This window comes from Eurosta solidaginis, chromosome X, assembly GCF_040869045.1.
Source record: "Eurosta solidaginis isolate ZX-2024a chromosome X, ASM4086904v1, whole genome shotgun sequence".
In the NCBI taxonomy this organism is placed as follows: Eukaryota; Metazoa; Arthropoda; class Insecta; order Diptera; family Tephritidae; genus Eurosta; species Eurosta solidaginis.
Genome location: NC_090324.1, coordinates 137,442,061 through 137,460,054, shown reverse-complemented (window position 1 = coordinate 137,460,054; position 17,994 = coordinate 137,442,061). Strand labels below are relative to the sequence as shown.

The window sequence follows — 17,994 nt, the reverse complement described above, 5'->3', positions numbered from 1 at the left end:
TGGTCAACAATTCGTTGTGGTGGCAGGGACCTTCTTGGCTGCAAGAAGACAATTCCCACTGGCCAGCATAAGAGACCGAATACAAAACGTCCGTTGAGGAGAAGAGGGTACAAACATAGGGTAGATCATGTAGATATTCTCGACCGTTTTTCAAACTTACCCAGGGCTTTGAAGGTTTTATCATATGTTAGGAGATTCTATAAAAGAACGCATCCTAAAACTAAAGCCAGGTTCCACGAAAGGTCGTGTATAATCTCAGCCGATGAGATTAAGGCAACGACTCAAGCATTAATACGCGTCTGCCAGAAACAATTTTACGGGAGAGAATATTTAAAATTGAAAAATAGGGAACCTATCGATCGAAAGAGTGAAATACTGTCACTCAACCCATATATCGACAAAGATGATATTATTAGAACAGGGGGGCATCTAGGGGCTTCAAAAGACATGTCATACAATGAACGTTATCCGATCATCTTGCCTTACAATTGTAGGCTGTCTCGCCTTACAGTTATGATGGCTCATCATGACTCCCTTCATGGCGAGAACCAGCTCATGCTCCGTCTTATCCGAACCCAATACTGGATACCGAATGTCAAGACCATGATCAGAGCCATCATTGACAATTGCAAAACCTGCATTATTCACCGAAAGAAACTCAAAGCCCTCCATCACACTTTATGCAAACGATGGAAGGTGGAATATTTATCCGAACTTCAAAAGCGTGTGAAGTGGAAACACCCCAAACAAAATATACAAGTGGGAGATCTCGTCGTCCTCAAAGACGACAACTTATCTCCCAACGAATGGAGGTTAGGTAGAGTCGTCAACTTACACCCCGGCGAAGATAACCGAGTACGTTTAGTGGACCTCATAACCGAGAAGGGTCAAGTCAGACGACCTTTGGTCAAACTGATCCTTCTTCCTAAGGAGATAGATTGTGAGAGGACCACGAGTTCCTCTTAACAATCCTTCCGTTCCTCCACATCCCTCCTTTCAGAAAATTCAACCCCAGCTCGCGTTCCCCCGAAACGAGGCCAACCAACCACCCTAATGCAGATCCTCATCTGCCACAAAACACTTATTTTTAATTTTTAAAACCAAACCCCACTTCACTCACTCACCCCGAGCGAGGACACCAGAACCCTAACGCAGACTCAGGGTCTGCCACGGAACGCAGATGTACTCAGCCAAAGGAACGAGGCCAAGCAATAACCTAACGCAGATTCGGTATCTGCCACAGAACCGAAATGCATTCGGCCCATCAGATTTTAATTTTTAAGAACCAACCCACAATTCACCCGCTCACCCCGGGCGAGGATGACAGAACACCTACACACTCGGCCAAAAGCGCGGGGCCAACAAAATGTTTCAGGATTCATCCCATCACCCAAAAACTTGAAATAGCTATTAAAAAATAGTTAAAATGGAAAACAACCGTTTCCTTCTTAACTATAAATACAATCAAATAAAAATCCATGCTCAACAACCCATAGAGGTTGCACCTAACCAAATACGTGCCTCTTTTCGAAAAGGAGGTATCTTCTGTTCCACAACTGCAAAAAAAAAAAAAAATAAAAATGAAATTCCGAGTTTTTTTTTCGTGGTGTTCTATTGTTCGTATAATTTCTTTCTTGTAAATGGCTACATTGAAGGCGAAGGCACCAAGCAAATCCGATGTTTCACTCGATTAGGCATTCAATAAAGCAATAATGAGACAGTTCAGAATTTGTATTTTGTATCGAAGATTGAGTTCGAAAGAGCTTTAATGTAGAAAACTCGTATAATTATTTCATTAAGCCTCTGTGTGAGATTGGCATAAAACTCATTATTCAATCAACAAAGATAGCCAGAAAGGAGTTAGACAGCTGAATTGAAAATGAGTCCAAACTTTCGATCACCTGAAGTAACCACATTGGATTCAAATATGATCCCAGCATGTGATCGGAAAACTACATATATTAAATTTTTTGAACATTTCCAATCTCATATCTGGCTATCCCTGTTGTTAATTTGTATGATAACTCATTATTCAGTCTGAAAGAGTGATCAAATGGTATTGATATGTAGGGATATTCTAAATTTAATCACCTAAATGCGGCGTGGGCAATAGCTCTTAAATCGAAAAAAAGGGACCACCTTAATGCATTGACTCCACCAGTGTGTTGACCATAGCACGTAAACTCATAAAAAAAAAAAAAAAATTAAAACGAAAAGTGGTGCTTGCGCTATTGGTGCAACCACATTCTTTAGAGGATTAAAATTTTTGCCCTCTAGGTTTAACATCATTTCTTGTGCATATCGCCATGCATCCAACACATGCCCAGTTTGACTCGCCTGAGTGATTTTAATGCATGTCATTGTGACATAATCACCAGCGTAACTATGCTTGTGCGGGCTACTTGCCAAAAGCGATTGGCCCACCCTGAAAAATCACAGGTAATATGTAGATATTCCAGAAGACGTTCTACCCTACCCACTGGAGGCCAGTCACCAAGGACATTTATTGCATCGTCTTCCAGTGGTGCGGGGGGAACCGTAGGTGCTTCGGAAACGTAAAGCTTGTTCTCCGCCGGACAAGCCGATCCCATTTAGCGTTGTCGGCAAGAGCAGGCATTGCGTTGTGGTAGTTGTGGGCACCAACAAATGATCGTTCAGGCACACGCTTTTGTTGGAGTTTTATGTCTTTGATTTTATTTGCATATCCAACGTGAAATGCGTACAATTTATACAAAGTTCGCTAAAATTTGTTCTTATTCAAACAACTTATTTTAATCAATAGATTTCATTTTGCATAAATAAGCTGTTGGAAGCAATTTGATTTCATCAATAATCTGACAAACGCTAGTATCCTTATCCGACACTGAACGCACCTTACCAACCGATTGCTTCTAGTCACCATAAATTACTTTGAATTCATCTCCTATTTCTGATAGTACCGGTGCCAAATGTTCACTTACAATCGATACACTGGGATCTTCTTGACGCAAGAATACAGAGCAAACACCAGTTGATACAGTACGTATAATGCCTGTTTGTCCAACTAAATCAGCATCGTCATGTGTATGAATTTTAACTTCAATATCTGTGATACACCAATCGCCAATTGGTGAATCCAAACTTGCACCTGGTGTTTGCGGATTATACGGTGATTGTGGATTACCTCCTTGTGTATTTGGGGAATAATTAGATGGCGATGGTGTATTCATATAACCCACTGGATATGGTGATGGTGTTGGACTAGGACTTGGATTGAATGGACTGTAACTACGATCTGAGCCGTATAAAGTTCCTGGTGTTTGTGGAGCAAATTGTGTATTCAATTGATAACCCGGTATCCTGGGATTATAACCAGGACTTGGGCTAGGCTCCTCAAATGTGTAGTCAAAGTCATTTGTGCATGCTGGTGTATTAGCAATACTAGGATCCCAAGCGCCATGACGTGGTGGCATGCTGCCATCATGTGATGGTTTCATTGCAGCGCTATAAGGTGTACGACCCTCTGAATCCCAATTGGGCGTTTCGTTGCCTAGCAATGGTGTCTTCGAACCAGCCGCAGCATACACTGGGGTCTGTGAGCCATAGCCAGGTGTACGTGCTGGTGTACGGCCATATGTAGACGCTGCCACCCTCTTTTCCAGGCATACCAACCATTGCAATATGATTACGGTCAACAGATATAGTTTGACACTAAGTATGTAACTCGACTCGTGCTGTACTCTCAGAGTCATCCTTAGCAATGCCAACAACGCCTTTATATGGTCCACCGCTAATTTTAATAGTTTTTCCTAATATTTCGCGATCCTGTGTTACTCTGCAGCCGCCACGTCCACCTCTGCTACCTCCACGTCCTCCACGACCACCCGAGGGGTGCATTGGCGATTGTATGCGTGGCGACATAAAACCGAAACCGCCAAGTGTGCCAGCACTATTAACTTGACTCTTCCTACCGCCAGCCAATTGTAAATGACGTGTCTCACAAACAAATATGCCACCATTTCTGTGTACATGCCACAATGCAAGAAGGCTAAACTGCGATAGAGATGTTTTATTTCTCCGGAACGCCCAGCATGTTACTATTCAAATTAATTTATTTTAATATTAGAAATCGATGGTAATTCAAATATTAAGGCCGAATCAACCTTCAAATGCTATCATCCAAGTCTGAGTTTTTGTTTTTGGCACTGATTAAGTTTTTGAGAACAATGCCCCAGGAATTGAGAATTGTGCAATGCATTGAATGTCAAATATATCAGGTTGATTTAGTAAAAAAGGCTATGAAATGGTCTTGCAAGGTATGTAATGCCAAACAGAGTGTGTGATGTGAAAATTTCCGTGGCAGTGGACCAGAATGCCGTAAACGCGTTCAGGAACTGAATAAACAGCAGGAACAGATTGATCTTTTCGATTCCAAGCTTGCATTAGAATTTGCTGAAAGTTAAGAAAACGATTTTGACGTGGTTGCGCCACAGCTTATTTCACAAACAAATTCCCACAAAGTTTGCAAAATTTCCAAGTAGTACAAAGTCGAATTTCATGGATGAAAATGATAAAAATGCACAAACACCTGATTGTGATCAAAATGAAAAAAAACCCGTCGAGTCGTAGCGGCTCTTTTTGTTTCCACAACACCACAAAATGGGAGAGAGGATAATCACAGCAGTTTGGTAAAAGAACAAAACGAATTTTTGAAGAAACTGATGACGGGGAAAGCATCAAAAAAGCCAGCATTCCGCCCCATGTGGGCCCTCCATTACTTTTACTATATCACGTCGTCTCATCTGATTTTGATCGGCATCCAAAGCAATTGGATTGCGATTCTCTCTACGCTTATGCAATGCTGTAGGTTTGCATTCAATTACTTTGCCATGCATACCCAAACCATGGATGTTCTCACGTTCTAAACGTACAATAACGCCAACATTTAGGGATCAAGCTGTACAAAATCGCCCCATTGAAACTGACCCAAACAATCGACACCTGTCGCTACGTCAGAGCAAAGTTGCAAATCAATTAAAAAAAGAATTTAAAACTGGGCACATGTGCTCAGTTACGTCAACTCCGTCTTTACAATTATATTAATGTTTAAATAATCTCCAAATATACCTACATTCATATACGTACTGTGGCAAATTATTCGCTTGCAAATTGTGCATTTAGAGTTGAGACATTTTTTTGAATAACATTTTTGCTGATTGTGTCCTCTTATTTACGTATCGGCATTAGTAATCCCACAGTTTTCCATCTGCATGCCCTGGCAGTTCTTGGGACAATTTTTTCGTTTGAACGCTCCAAACTTTTAACGTTGAATCTTTACTACCACTAAGAATTAAACGTGAATCTTCAGACCAAGCTATTGTATACGCTGCCTGAACGTGTCCCCTGAATGTAGCTATAAATTGACCATCTTGTGCACGCCGTAGTAAAAAATGAAATGAACGAACGGAAAATCACTTGATACATTTCCCGTTGTTTCAATTCATAGGAATTTTACATTCTATACACGGGTATGTATGAATGTGCGTTTTTTTGTCTTTGCCGTTGGTATGCTGGTACCAGTGAGCGGAATTCTAAAAAGGGAATGGTAGTAGACGAAAAAAAATGAAAATAGTAGTAGTTGGTAGTTTTTACCAAGCAAACAACAGCTACAGTTCATATTTGTACCAAACAATTAATAATATATTGCAAAACAAATAACGCGCATTTCAAGGAAATGACATCTTTAAAACACGTAAACAAGACAAAATTACATGTACCTTTGTATATACCTACATAGCTTATGCCTATACGATACTCACTTTTTTCCTGTATCGTGAGTGTGAAATACTGACAAACATGTACCAAAACGTCTAATCACAGCAAGAATATTCCAAAGTACCCAAAAATACTGCCACCAAATAACCGATTTCGGCATGTTATCGTTTACGTAAAACTTTTTATTTTCGTTCAAATTATTCACGAAACAAAAAAAACTGAGAAAAATAGCGCAGAAAATATTTGCGTGCTCAGTTACTATATTTATCTCATCAAAAATTCATTTCTTGTTTAAAGTTGTTCACAAATTTTTCAAAAATTGACTGATTTTAATCAGTATCCCCTCCTAATGTTAGTTGGGTGGGCTTGGCAATTAGACACTTTAAAATGATCGCAGTATACGTTTTCAGCGAAAAAATACTGAAATATTGGCAGAATCTAAGTCTTGGTGGCAGAAGTAGTAGAAGTAGTAGAAAATGAAAAATGGGTCAGAAAAGTTAGTAAATCTACCAATGCGGTACGGTCCGTGCACTGACTGTCCATATACTTACACCAACGTATGTACACATATATGCCGAGTTTTAAATGCACATTATATTAGGGATGCATAAAAAGATGCAAACGGGTACCCAAAAACCCGTTTCCGGAAAAATCGGTACCGGAGCCAAATACCCTTCGGGAACCGTGTCGTTTGATAAAGGCCATCAATAAAACAGGACTACAAGCGTACTTGGGGAAAAGTTGAAGAAATAAGCGAAGGGCAATAAAAAAAAAAAAAAATGATTCATTCTACAAATTTTTCTCTTCGTCCAAAACGAAGATTTTTTATTTTTTCTTTACATAGCATACAATTTGCTGTCCAAACATTTTTTTTGTAGCGGGCAGGGAAGTTGTTGGTTTTTAGCACCAACAACACAAATAACAGCGACTCAAAAGAACTCACGCTATACACTTTCTACCCGGTTCGGTACCAGAATGTACGAACCGAAAATCGTAAATGCTAATTTTTCTGCAGCATTAGTGTGCCCGTGGCTAACTAAAACGCTACCGGGTGACACAAAATAAACAAAATAAGGCACTAAAGACCCAGGCACATAACGTGCGGGGAAAGAGGCCATGCACATAATGCGCGCCACATATGAATATTTTTTTTTATGCAGCGACAGATGTTTCCCCATATGCGCGCGCTAATAAAATTTCCCAAATCCCAATAATACAATAGGGAACACTCGCCCCCGCATTTTCGAGAATGACTTGACCCAATCAAACATATTGCATTTCTTTTGGATGCTCCCCCACCACAGTGATTGCGGATGAGCTCGCCCAGGAGCTCCAACTCCCTACCAGCACCATCGGCGGGCAAGCAGGATGCCAACTACGCATACGAGGAAGACACGGTCAAAACAAACGAATTGCAACCCATGCGGCAGTCGTGTCCAATTTTCGGCGAATGGCCCCCACGACCAGCGTCGACAGCGGCATCGCATCCCCGTATGCACATCTCCGTCTGGCGGATCCGCAATTTTATTCATCCGCCCCGATCTGCCTCGTACTAGGGACAGACGTATATGCGGAAATAATGCTACCAGGGATTCTGCCCACCACGTTTGGCCCTTTGCTAGCTCAGAGTACCATCTTCGGTTGGGTACTCTCGGGCACAACCAAGGCCTAACATCAAAATGTTCGGTAACGATCGAAACACATGCATTTTTTACACTTTGTTCTTTTTATTGAATTTTTGTTGTACACTGTTGCAAAGGATGTGCACTGTGAATTCATACCAACGAAACATCCTTCTTTTCCTCCTTTGCCATACCTACCTGACAAATAATAAACGGAGAACGGTTGTCGCGAATGGCCAGAGAGGGGAAGAAAGGTTGTGTTTCACTAGCCGTTATTAAATTGAAGTGCCACAAATTGCACTTTTGTGTTTCATATTAGCTTTTCCTTTAAATGTGTATACAAAAAAATTAAACTACATACTAATATTCATTCCAAAAATCAACTTTATAGATTAAGTTTGAGCAATCCGCCATGCAGGCATTTTGAAATAGGTAAATGAAGCAATATACCAGTCGTCTACAAAGATGGTTGTTCGGCCGGGGTGCGTTTGCTCCTGGAGGTAGGTGGGCGCACCGGGGTCGATCTCAGTGGGAATAGGTGTATGGAACAGAAAATAAGCAAATAGACGAGATTTCTCGTTATAATATATATGATTTATTGGGTCAATGTAAAATTAGCAATAGTTACAATATTACCTGAATAAACGCAAAAATACGGCAGAGATCGCTGGCGGCAGATGTTAGCTGGTTGGCTGTTATAATCCAAGAGGGCCGGTTGTATAGCAAGCTACAACCGTTGACCCGCAAATCCTCCGTTTTGGAGGGGAAAGGCACCCACACATCAACCCCGACATGCATATGATGAGTGCTGACAAAAAGCACACATACACGTGCATGTACATGCATGCACATGCATGTGGCGGTGATGGTGTGGGTGGTTATAAATTAAGTCGAGTATCGAGTATCGATTTGCAGAGTTGCATTTGGGGGGATCGCAATCAGATGCGGAAAAAGTTAGGCATCCTTGCCTAAACATGCCGGCCCCCCTTGCAATACGCAACATCGTTATCCGCCAATGACCTCCGCTGAAACGAGAAAAATGAATATAAGACTTACACACTAAACTTAATCTATATGAGGAGTTCGCCAGCTTCGCGGGTGGCCGGGAATCCTTCCCGACTTGTTCAGCATGCCGCCTAAGCTAGGATGAAAAGTTTACGGTTATGAACAGATATAAGTGAATATTTCTTGCCATTGATTATACATAATTCTTAAATATAGAAAATTCAGAACGTAATATATCTATAGTCGATGGCCAGTAAGGCTGGACGAAGAGGCAAGGTCTCCGTTCCAGAATGGCACCATTTTTTTTGTTATTCTTTGTTTTTTTTTTTGTTTCGCATGGAGAGGCCGAGGTCTCCGTTCCAGATTTGCAGTTTTTTGTTTGGACGAAAGGCAGAGGTCTCCGTTCCAGACCTCGAGGGTTTTGAGGTTTTCTGGGCTGCACGAAGAGGCCGAGGTCTCCGTTCCAGCGTCTAACGTGTCGTATCGCTCTCAAGGCAACTGTGGCATTTTATGGATGTACGGGGCGAGCGGCCCGTGAGGTTGGTTGGGTGAAGCGGAGGTGTTTTATTACAAAACGTATGTTAGGCTAGATACTTAAGTGCATACGCGAAGCATATTATTAAATACAATCTTTACCAAGCAAGAGATGCGTTATCTACGTTCACCTGACATAAAATTTGCAGATTGGCGATGCGTTCTCCGCGACGCGTTCTATCTGCGCGTACCATTACGCTAAATGTACCATGCAACTCTGTCGTGTATTTTCTTGGTTAGCTGACAGCTGGTATGGTGAATTTGTGGTGGTGCGAGTATATATATACATATATGTATTTGCTTGCCCTTGAAAAAAACTAGGTCACTGGAGCAGTAGCACACTAGGCCGGTAGAAACGGTTGACTTTTTTCCCATTTCGGATTTTGGGGGGGGGGGGGGGGGGGGGGGGTGATTTAACCTGGTGTTGTCTTTCTATACTCTTATACTGGCGCAAACAAAACGCACCATTGGGTGGTCGAGTTCGCCGACATGGCAACTCTGCCGTTTCTCGTTTTCTTGTATGTATCATACATACATACCTTCGTTGGTTGAACATTCCAGTATAGAGAGTGAAGCAGAACAAAAATGAATCGAAAGATTTATTTTCCGTTTTTTGCTTCACTTCATGTGAAATTTACGCGTTGCTGGACAAAAGGGTAAGTAGTAAAACATTTTTGCACTAATTTTATTTCAATAAATATTTTTTATGTTATTTCAGATTTTTAATGCATTTTTCGTTTATTTTCAGGTGACTGGTGATGGAGATCCGGGAGTTGAAGCTATATATATGGATGGAGTATCGACTTTTTTTTTTTATTGTGTCAACCGGCATCGCAAAGGGGTGCTCCAACTGCGGCGTCTGCAGCGTTGTCAGTTGTCACACCATTGCAATGCCCCTTAACGCTTGATCTAATAGCTTCTTCCTTTTCTCTTTTTCTTTGCAGGTTTTATCATGGTTTCTACAAGCAGGACCTACCAGATGAGAATAAAACCGCATAACGTTGTGTTGGTTAATTTTGGTCATTCATCATTGGGGGATACCTTTTTTTTTTTTGAATGCGCTACAATGGGTATGGTTATGATGTACGTGCACGCAAAATATGGTCTTGTTAACCAAAACCAAATCGTTAATTGAGCACACAATGGAATCGCAAATATTTAAGGCAACCATTCTAACAGCAACAAGAAGCTTTTACCTTTTGCTGCCATGTAGTGCTTATGAATTATCAGGTGCAAAATTTCAACGGCGCAGTACTGGCAGCAGTGTATAAAAATATTTCTATGCCTATTTACAGACGCTTTCTCAAAAATGCGGATGTGCGACGCTTAAAGATCGCTTAAAAATCCCCAGTACAAAGCGTTTAGCATTAGTAGGATTTGAACGCACATATTCTAGGGACGACTTCTATAACGCTAGAAGAGATTGCAAACCTAGTTGAAGAAGAGCGTATAAAATGTGGTAACGGTCTGTCAGCAGTTGACATTAAGTCGCGTGATAGGAATGAGGTAGTACGAAATTAATAAAAAATTTATAGGTGCATTAGTTTTGAAAAGATTTCAAAAATTATTATCCGCTGCAAGCATAATGCCTGAAAAAACCGATGAAGCTAATAGATGGCAATGCGGAAACGCTTTGCGTCTGCGTGAAATTGTTAAAAGTTTAGATGATAATGAGCTGCAAAATAGTAAAGAGGGATGTGGTGGCGTCAAAGCTTTAATACTTATAGGCCTCCGGCGATTTACAACGAGTCCGTTTCCGTAGGTGATTTGTGATGTAAATGGTTGAAACACAAAAGTAATTGTTTTATAAGCGTTTATCCGGAAATATCTTGGGTTCCAATACAAAAGGTAGCTGGACTTAATATGCCCGTAAGTTCAGCTATATGCTCTGATCCAATTTTGGGTGGAAAGTGGATAATTTGCAAATATGGTGCCGTCTCTGTGCAAAGCTGATGTTCGGTACATCAATGTTATTACAAGACAAAGCCCAGAGGACTTTAAACGTCGCAGCAACTATTCTCGATACATGAAAAAGAGCATAGAGTTTTTAATTGTTCAAATTGTGTATGCGCATGTAAATCCGAATCAGAGTTGAAGCAGCATATGGAGGAGCAATATTGCAAATCCGGCCGGAAACACCACACTGTGAACGAGCTTTTGAAAAAGAGCTGAACGCTCTAAACATATGCTATTAAAACAGAAATCAAGGATAAAGCTAACCAACAAACAATTAGTCAACTGGTATGTGAGTATGTTTAATATTTGGAATATTGAGGAAAATCGTTTGGTACCGGAATTGAATGTTATTTCATCTAGTCCAGATAGTCGTTGGCTTATTATGGCAAGCATGGAATCTACCATCAAAGTGTGGACCTACCATCATCATATACGATTGATCACTTCACAGTTGACCTGGCATTGATTTCGTTGGCGTGAAATCGAAATATCCGAACAAGAAATGCCGGGTAATAATGGCACTAAGAAAGCGAGCTGCCGTGAAGGGATAATAAAATTGGTGCTTGAAAGCATTTGAATTTTCATTAAGAAAAAGACGCCGTAGGTGACTTCTCCTCGAACATTTTTTTTTTTTACTTTTCTTCTCAGTACTTTTTTTTTCGTTTCAGGTGACATGAATCAAATTCTCTCTGCGGCTTCGCTTTACCGAAAGGAACTGGATGGTTTGGTATACTGCTATGGACCTTTGGTAGGCAATAAAAGCCACGAGAGCACGGCGCTACATATCCACAATCTATATCCGGCATTATAGTTAACCCGGGCTACGAGATGTAGACTATGATGCTGACGCAGATTTAATACGTTTGCGTAATATACTACGAATTTTGCCAGTTGTGCTTATTTCTATAATGGCGCTGTGCGCTTCCCTTGTCGATATGCATATGCAGAACGATTTTCCAAGGTGCGCACTCTTGCCCAGCAGGGCCTAATCATTGTAACTCACTACTGCACGACAATATCACCAATTTGGAGGCTATAAATAATTTCCTGGGTTCGATCTTGTCAGCTCCAGTTTCAAGCGTAAGCGAGTAACTGTCTAAGGAACATTCAGCTAAATAATCCTTGGCCACTTTTCCATAATTTCGTGTCTGACAATGCTGCGGAAGAAACATCTCATCGGTTAAAACTATGATCATGTATAAAAACGAATTTGTGACGACGCAACAACGTACTTCGCTGCACTTTATCGTGCTTTAAGAACACCTCTACGTCCGCGAGAGAAAAAGAGAAGAAATCAAGTGAATTGTGGGGTAAGAAAAACACATATTCTGTAAGTAATTTGTAATTTGGTAGCGCACCACAGTTAATGAACAGCTGGGAATATCGTCCCTCTCAGATAAGAGATTCTTAGGTCTACAGTGTGCGAATTGTAATTGCTCTGACCCATCATGACCTTTTTTTGTGTGTTTTTAACACTGGAATACTAAACTGTTTATTTTTTGATGTTATTTGTTGCGGTTTGTTGTAACATCGCAACGAAAGCGCTAATCTGGCCACTATTTAACAGGCAGAGGCTCTCTGAACTCTCACTGGTCCCAATTTAAGGTTTCTGAAAATGGATTCGGTGATTTCCGCTAACAGCACGGCTCCGAAAAGTTCCAATCGTGGAAGAGAAAAAGTTTTCACTGGGGCTACTCGAGTTTTTGCCAGCAGCAGGCTCGTCCAGATGTGGTTATCAGTTTTCACGCGCATTTAGACGGCTGCTGCATAAGCCTTCTCGGATGCGTCACAAAACCCATGGATCTCGATGTCGGTTCCTGGAGAAAAGTTGACCCATCTAGGTATCCTTATTTTATCGATCTCATGGTATTGGTCGGTGAAGGTTTTCCATCGTTCCAGCGTACTGGTAGATACTGGTTCGTCCCAAGCGGTGCCTTCCAACCAAATACTCTGCATGAGTATTTTTGCCACAATGACCATTGGTGCCAGCCACCCTAATGGATCGAAAAGTTTGGCGATTTCTGATAGTATCGCTCTCTTTGTAATGTTTTCCGGGTTGTCCAGCGTCCCTGCTTTAAAATAAAATAAATCGGAGAGGGCATTCCATCGAATTCCTAATGCTTTAACTGAACTGGTATCTTCGAAGGCCAGGAAGTTTTCACTGAGCAGGTCTGCTTTGGGAATGTCCCTTAGAATGTCCTCTGAATTGGATGTCCATTTGCGAAGTGGAAAGCCCGCGGAGTGTAGGACTTGACGAATTTTATCTCTGGCTTTAATGGTCGATGTGATCGTATGTTCACCCGCTAACACGTCATCTACATACATGTATTCTCGCAGTATGCTAGCCGCTGTAGGGTGTGAATTTGAGACATCGTCTGCTAGTTGGAGAAGCGTTCTTATCGCGAGGTATGGAGCGCAATTCACTCCGAAGGTAACCTTCTTTAATTCGCAGAGACTATTAGGGGAAGTGCGATATACAATGCGTTGAAATTTGGTGTGATTTTCGTTCACCCAAATTTGACGATACATCTTTTCGATGTCGCTATTGAAGACAAAACGGTATAGTCTCCATCGTAATATAAGGATGGGTAGATCGGCTTGTAGAACTGGGCATCTGAGGAGAATATCGTTTAAGCTATTACCGTTGGCCGTAGGGCTCGAGGCGTTAAATACTACGCGTACCTTGGTGGTTGTACCGATTCCTGTCTTTTCCGTGCCTGTACCGAAGTTGATGGGGTATTATCCGCATCTTTGAAAGGGTTGCGCACCGCCGGTTGCTGAAGTGTGTCCGCATGCAGGAGCGTGTGGTGACGAGAGTGGCATTTGGAACAGTTTTCCGAACTGGTGCACCTCGTCACTGTGTGTCCTGGGGATAAACAATTCAGGCAGCCATTTGTGGATTTGACGAATTTAATCCTTTCTACCGGGTTTAAATCGCAAAAACGTGCACAGTTGCGTAATCTGTGCTCCGTAGATTTGCACATTTTACACATTGATTTTGTTGTTTGCTTGGTTACTTTTGTTTGAAAAGCACCAAGTCTTTTTGTAGGGGTTTCTGTCGACTGGCGCGACGTGCTTGACTTTTGCACTTTAGAAGTGGCTTTCCCTGTAAAGCCAGACACGGTTTCAATTGTCCGAAAACGATTTGACAAGAATTTGTCCATATCCTCCCACTTGGATATGTCCGTTTTGTGGTCAATGCTCTGCTCCCATAGAGCCAACGTATTTTCAGGTAATTTTGTCGAACATAAATAGGTAATAATCCCATCCCAATTTGAAACATCGATCTGATGTGTGTTTAAGGATGCCAAACAATTATTTATGTCGCGCTGTAAGGTTTTGATTGAGCTGCCGCACTCGCTATCTATCTTTTTTAGATTAAATAAAATTTGTAGTTGTGAGTTCACGAGAATCCGTTTATTCTCGTATCTCTCACATAGGTTTTTCCAGGCTGTTTCGAAGCCTTCATTTGTCAAAGGACATTTCTTGACAATGTCCTTTGCCTCACCTTGGGTTTTTTGGTTAAGGTGGAATAACTTTTCTACCGGGCTTAAGCGACTGTTATTTTTATAGATGGCCGTGAACAGGTCACGAAACGTTCGCCAAGATTGGCAGTCGCCCTTGAATAGCTCAGTATCGCAAGCTGGCAGGCGGATACTGTGTTCGCGCGCGCGTTCTTCCTCAGGTTTGACTGCCCTATCTTTTTCCTCCTTCAGTTTGGCTTGAAGTTCAGCCATGTTCGACATGCATCGCAAGAATACGGCATATGCCGATTTATGCTTGATCTTGACCGCTGCAATTTTCTTCGCGTCGAGCGTGTCAGAGCCAAGCAACTCCTCTAGGGCGTTCTCTGCTTTTTCCCACTTGGCTTGCAACTCTTTTTGCTGTATTGCAAGAGTGTGTACAGTGTGCAGAGCCGCATTGATATCATTAAAATCGGCCTCGAATTCGATTTTTCGATCGGCCAATCTAATGTAGGAATCCATGTTCATGGTTGAAAAATTTGTTGACAAATTGAGTGAGGAATATAAATTTGTATGAACCTGTTCAAATCACCCAACCAACAACTATTAAATTACGCAAAATTTTAGTTATTACTCCTAATTTGTTTATTTTGTCTGACTTTGCAGAGTATTTGTGCTGTAAAACAGGGAGTAGTGGGGGAGCAACACCAATGTGTACTGTGTGAGGTAAAGGGGGCCACTCGCCAAACGTTTAATTTTATTATATTTTTATTTTTTAAGTGCGCGCGTTGATATAAACTCGACGAAAAGTGTGAAATCGTTAAATAAATCTTATGCAATAAAGAACAAAACTGTGTAACAAAGATTGATTAGAGAAATTAGTGAAAATAATAGTGACGCAAAAGAAAGTGAAATTTGCCGCAATCGAATGGCGTGAATTTTTTGTGAAAGTGAGGTTATGTGCACCTCTTCCTTGTGCTGTGTCTGGAGAGCCTTACCGCTGGTAGAGGGACAGACCAGATAGTCACAAGGGATCTAAGACAACGTTAATGTCCCGCGTTTGCACTTAATTATCTTTTCGACACTAATAAATTATTCACACTTTTCGCGGTTAAATACGATTACTACGTGTATGGCACTCACAATATATATTTTTACACGGTTTTTGTATAGTTTATTATAACCAAAAAAAAAGTGGCACGAAATATTGCACTTACTTAGTGGCGGTTTCCTGGTTTGGCGTGGCACGTAGGTTGTGATGTGTTGCAGTGGCTTCAGATCGCAGTCGATTGCACAGTTTCTGACGCTGATGTGGCAAGATGGCTCGATCTCTCAGTGTTTTTGCACGCTGGTATGAAATAATCGACTTTTTGTCGGTTGTGGCAAATCCTTTTCCGGACAAATTTTTGTGACAATTTCTTTGATAAACGGCAATTTTGGTGCGGTCAGCTATGATCTAATGTTGTGGACTGTAATTTAGGTGCTGTATTTCAAATTCTGGTGAGATAGGACCAAATGTTCGGTCGGGGTGCGTTTGCTCCTGGAGGTAGGTGGGCGCAACGGGGTCGATCTCAGTGGGAATAGGTGTATGGAATAGAAAATAAGCAAATAGACGAGATTTCTCGTTATAATATATATGATTTATTGGGTAAATGTAAAATTAGCAATAGTTACAATATTACCTGAATAAACGCAAAAATACGGCAGAGATCACTGGCGGCAGATGTTAGCTGGTTGGCTGTTAGAATCCAAGATGCCGGTTGTATAGCAAGCCACAACCGTTGACCCGCAAAATCCTCCGTTTTGGAGGGGAAAGGCACCCACACATCAACCCCGACATGCATACGCCTGAGCGCTGACAAAAAGCACACATACACGTAAATGTACATGCATGCACATGCATGTGGCGGTGATGGTGTGGGTGGTTAAAAATCAACTCGAGTATCGAGTATCGATTTGCAGAGTTGCATTTGGGGGGATCGCAATCAGATGCGGAAAAGTTAGGCATCCTGCCTAAACAATGGTTGAAAACTGCTGTTAAGCTAATGCTCTAAGTAATCGAACAGCGATTGAACCGGTGATCGAGGCTGTTTACTATTGCGAACGTTTTTATCAAACCTTCCCCACTTGTATGAATTCACAATGGAGGTATGCTTTTACACTCCTGTATCATTACAATAAGTTATTTTTTATTGAATTCTTTTTCATACAAAATCCTTTGCTTGTTCCTCTCTAATGAATTTGTAATAAACGGCAAGAAATATCAACACGTATATCTTCTTACTTCTTTTCGCAATCCCTAGCTCTAGGCAAACCTGGCTCAGGCATTGAACCATAACGGGAAAAGTGCCGAATGACCGAGGCATCAGCAACCAAGCTCACACACTGCGCAAACCATCTTGCGTGCCGCCAAGCCGGCGGACTGGCCGGCGTTATGTTAAGTTAGATATAATTAGTTATAAGTTTTTTATTTTCTTCCTCTTCTTCACGGTTGGTGATCCTTGGCGGACTGTGACGTTGCGTACCGCAAGGGGGCGACATGTTTAGGCCCAATGCCTAACTTTTACCTGATTGACGGCGCCCCTCCCTAACGTTTTAGTAATATTTCCAGCCACCCACACTCACGCCGCATTTGTGTGCATGCATGCACATGCATGCGTTTCATACACCTGCACGTGTGTGTGTGCAGGTTGTCAGAACCCACGCACGTATATGTGGGGGTGGTTGAATGTGTGGCCTTTCCCCTCCTTAACACCAGAGGACTTTTTCGCGGCTTAGCGGTTGTCCTCAACGGGATAACCGGCCTCTTTTATGATCGACCGCCAAGCAGTTCACAACGCCCAGGATCACCATCGTCATTTTTGCGACATTAAGGTAACATTATACCACTTGTATATTTTCCTTTTACTTCTAATTAAATACTATTTTATAGCCAGGCAAATCCTCTTGTGTTTCTTTATTTCATTTCGAGAAACCCATCAACCCGAGATCGACCCGTGTGCGCCATTCCCATTGCCGGTTTCCGACGCACTCAGGCCGAACAGCTTAAATGAAACTGACTTTCAAAATAATACTGCTATTGCTCGCTAAATATCGTCTTAGTCGTAACTGCTTGACAACTCAAATCAAACTGAATTCCAGCGCCTCTAAAATTGTCGCCTTTTATACTCTTTGATTTCAACCTTCGCATCTTCTAGGCGCTTCCAGAATCTACTAGTCCAGCACCTCTCAAACTTTTCAGCTGTAACTACAATTGCACAATTTTATACATCTTCTAGGCGCTTCCAGAATCTACTAGTCCAGTAGCTCTCAAACTTCTCAGCTGTAACTACGATTGCACAATTTTATAGTTTTTCTCATTGCATACTTATAGGAGTATCTCAGATATATGCATGTGTTAGTGCATTGACTCTCCGCTGCTCGTATACGTACATGGTACATATATGTAGACGCAGTTATTGTTTCGTTTATGTAAATACATAATGATTGAATTATTGATGTGCATTCACGTCACTGCTTAGCATCGGCTTAGAGACGGCAGCTCTCCTTAGTTTTGCTAATACTCGTAACAATATTTTAATTCGTATGCGTCATCATGCAAGAAATCCTGATTTGTTGATAACTTTGGAAATGTACAACGAAGCTTTGATAATAATTGA

General features: G+C 41.5%; 1 protein-coding gene and 1 pseudogene across 1 annotated transcript in view; one reads left to right on the top strand and one right to left on the bottom strand.

Moving 5' to 3' along the window:
* LOC137235482 (calcium-dependent secretion activator-like) overlaps positions 1 to 17,994 on the top strand; it is a 3,515,579-nt gene that overhangs the window by 1,360,308 nt on the left and 2,137,277 nt on the right. The window lies entirely within an intron of this gene.
* Positions 2,667 to 5,014, bottom strand: LOC137234556 (transcription elongation factor SPT5-like; annotated as a pseudogene).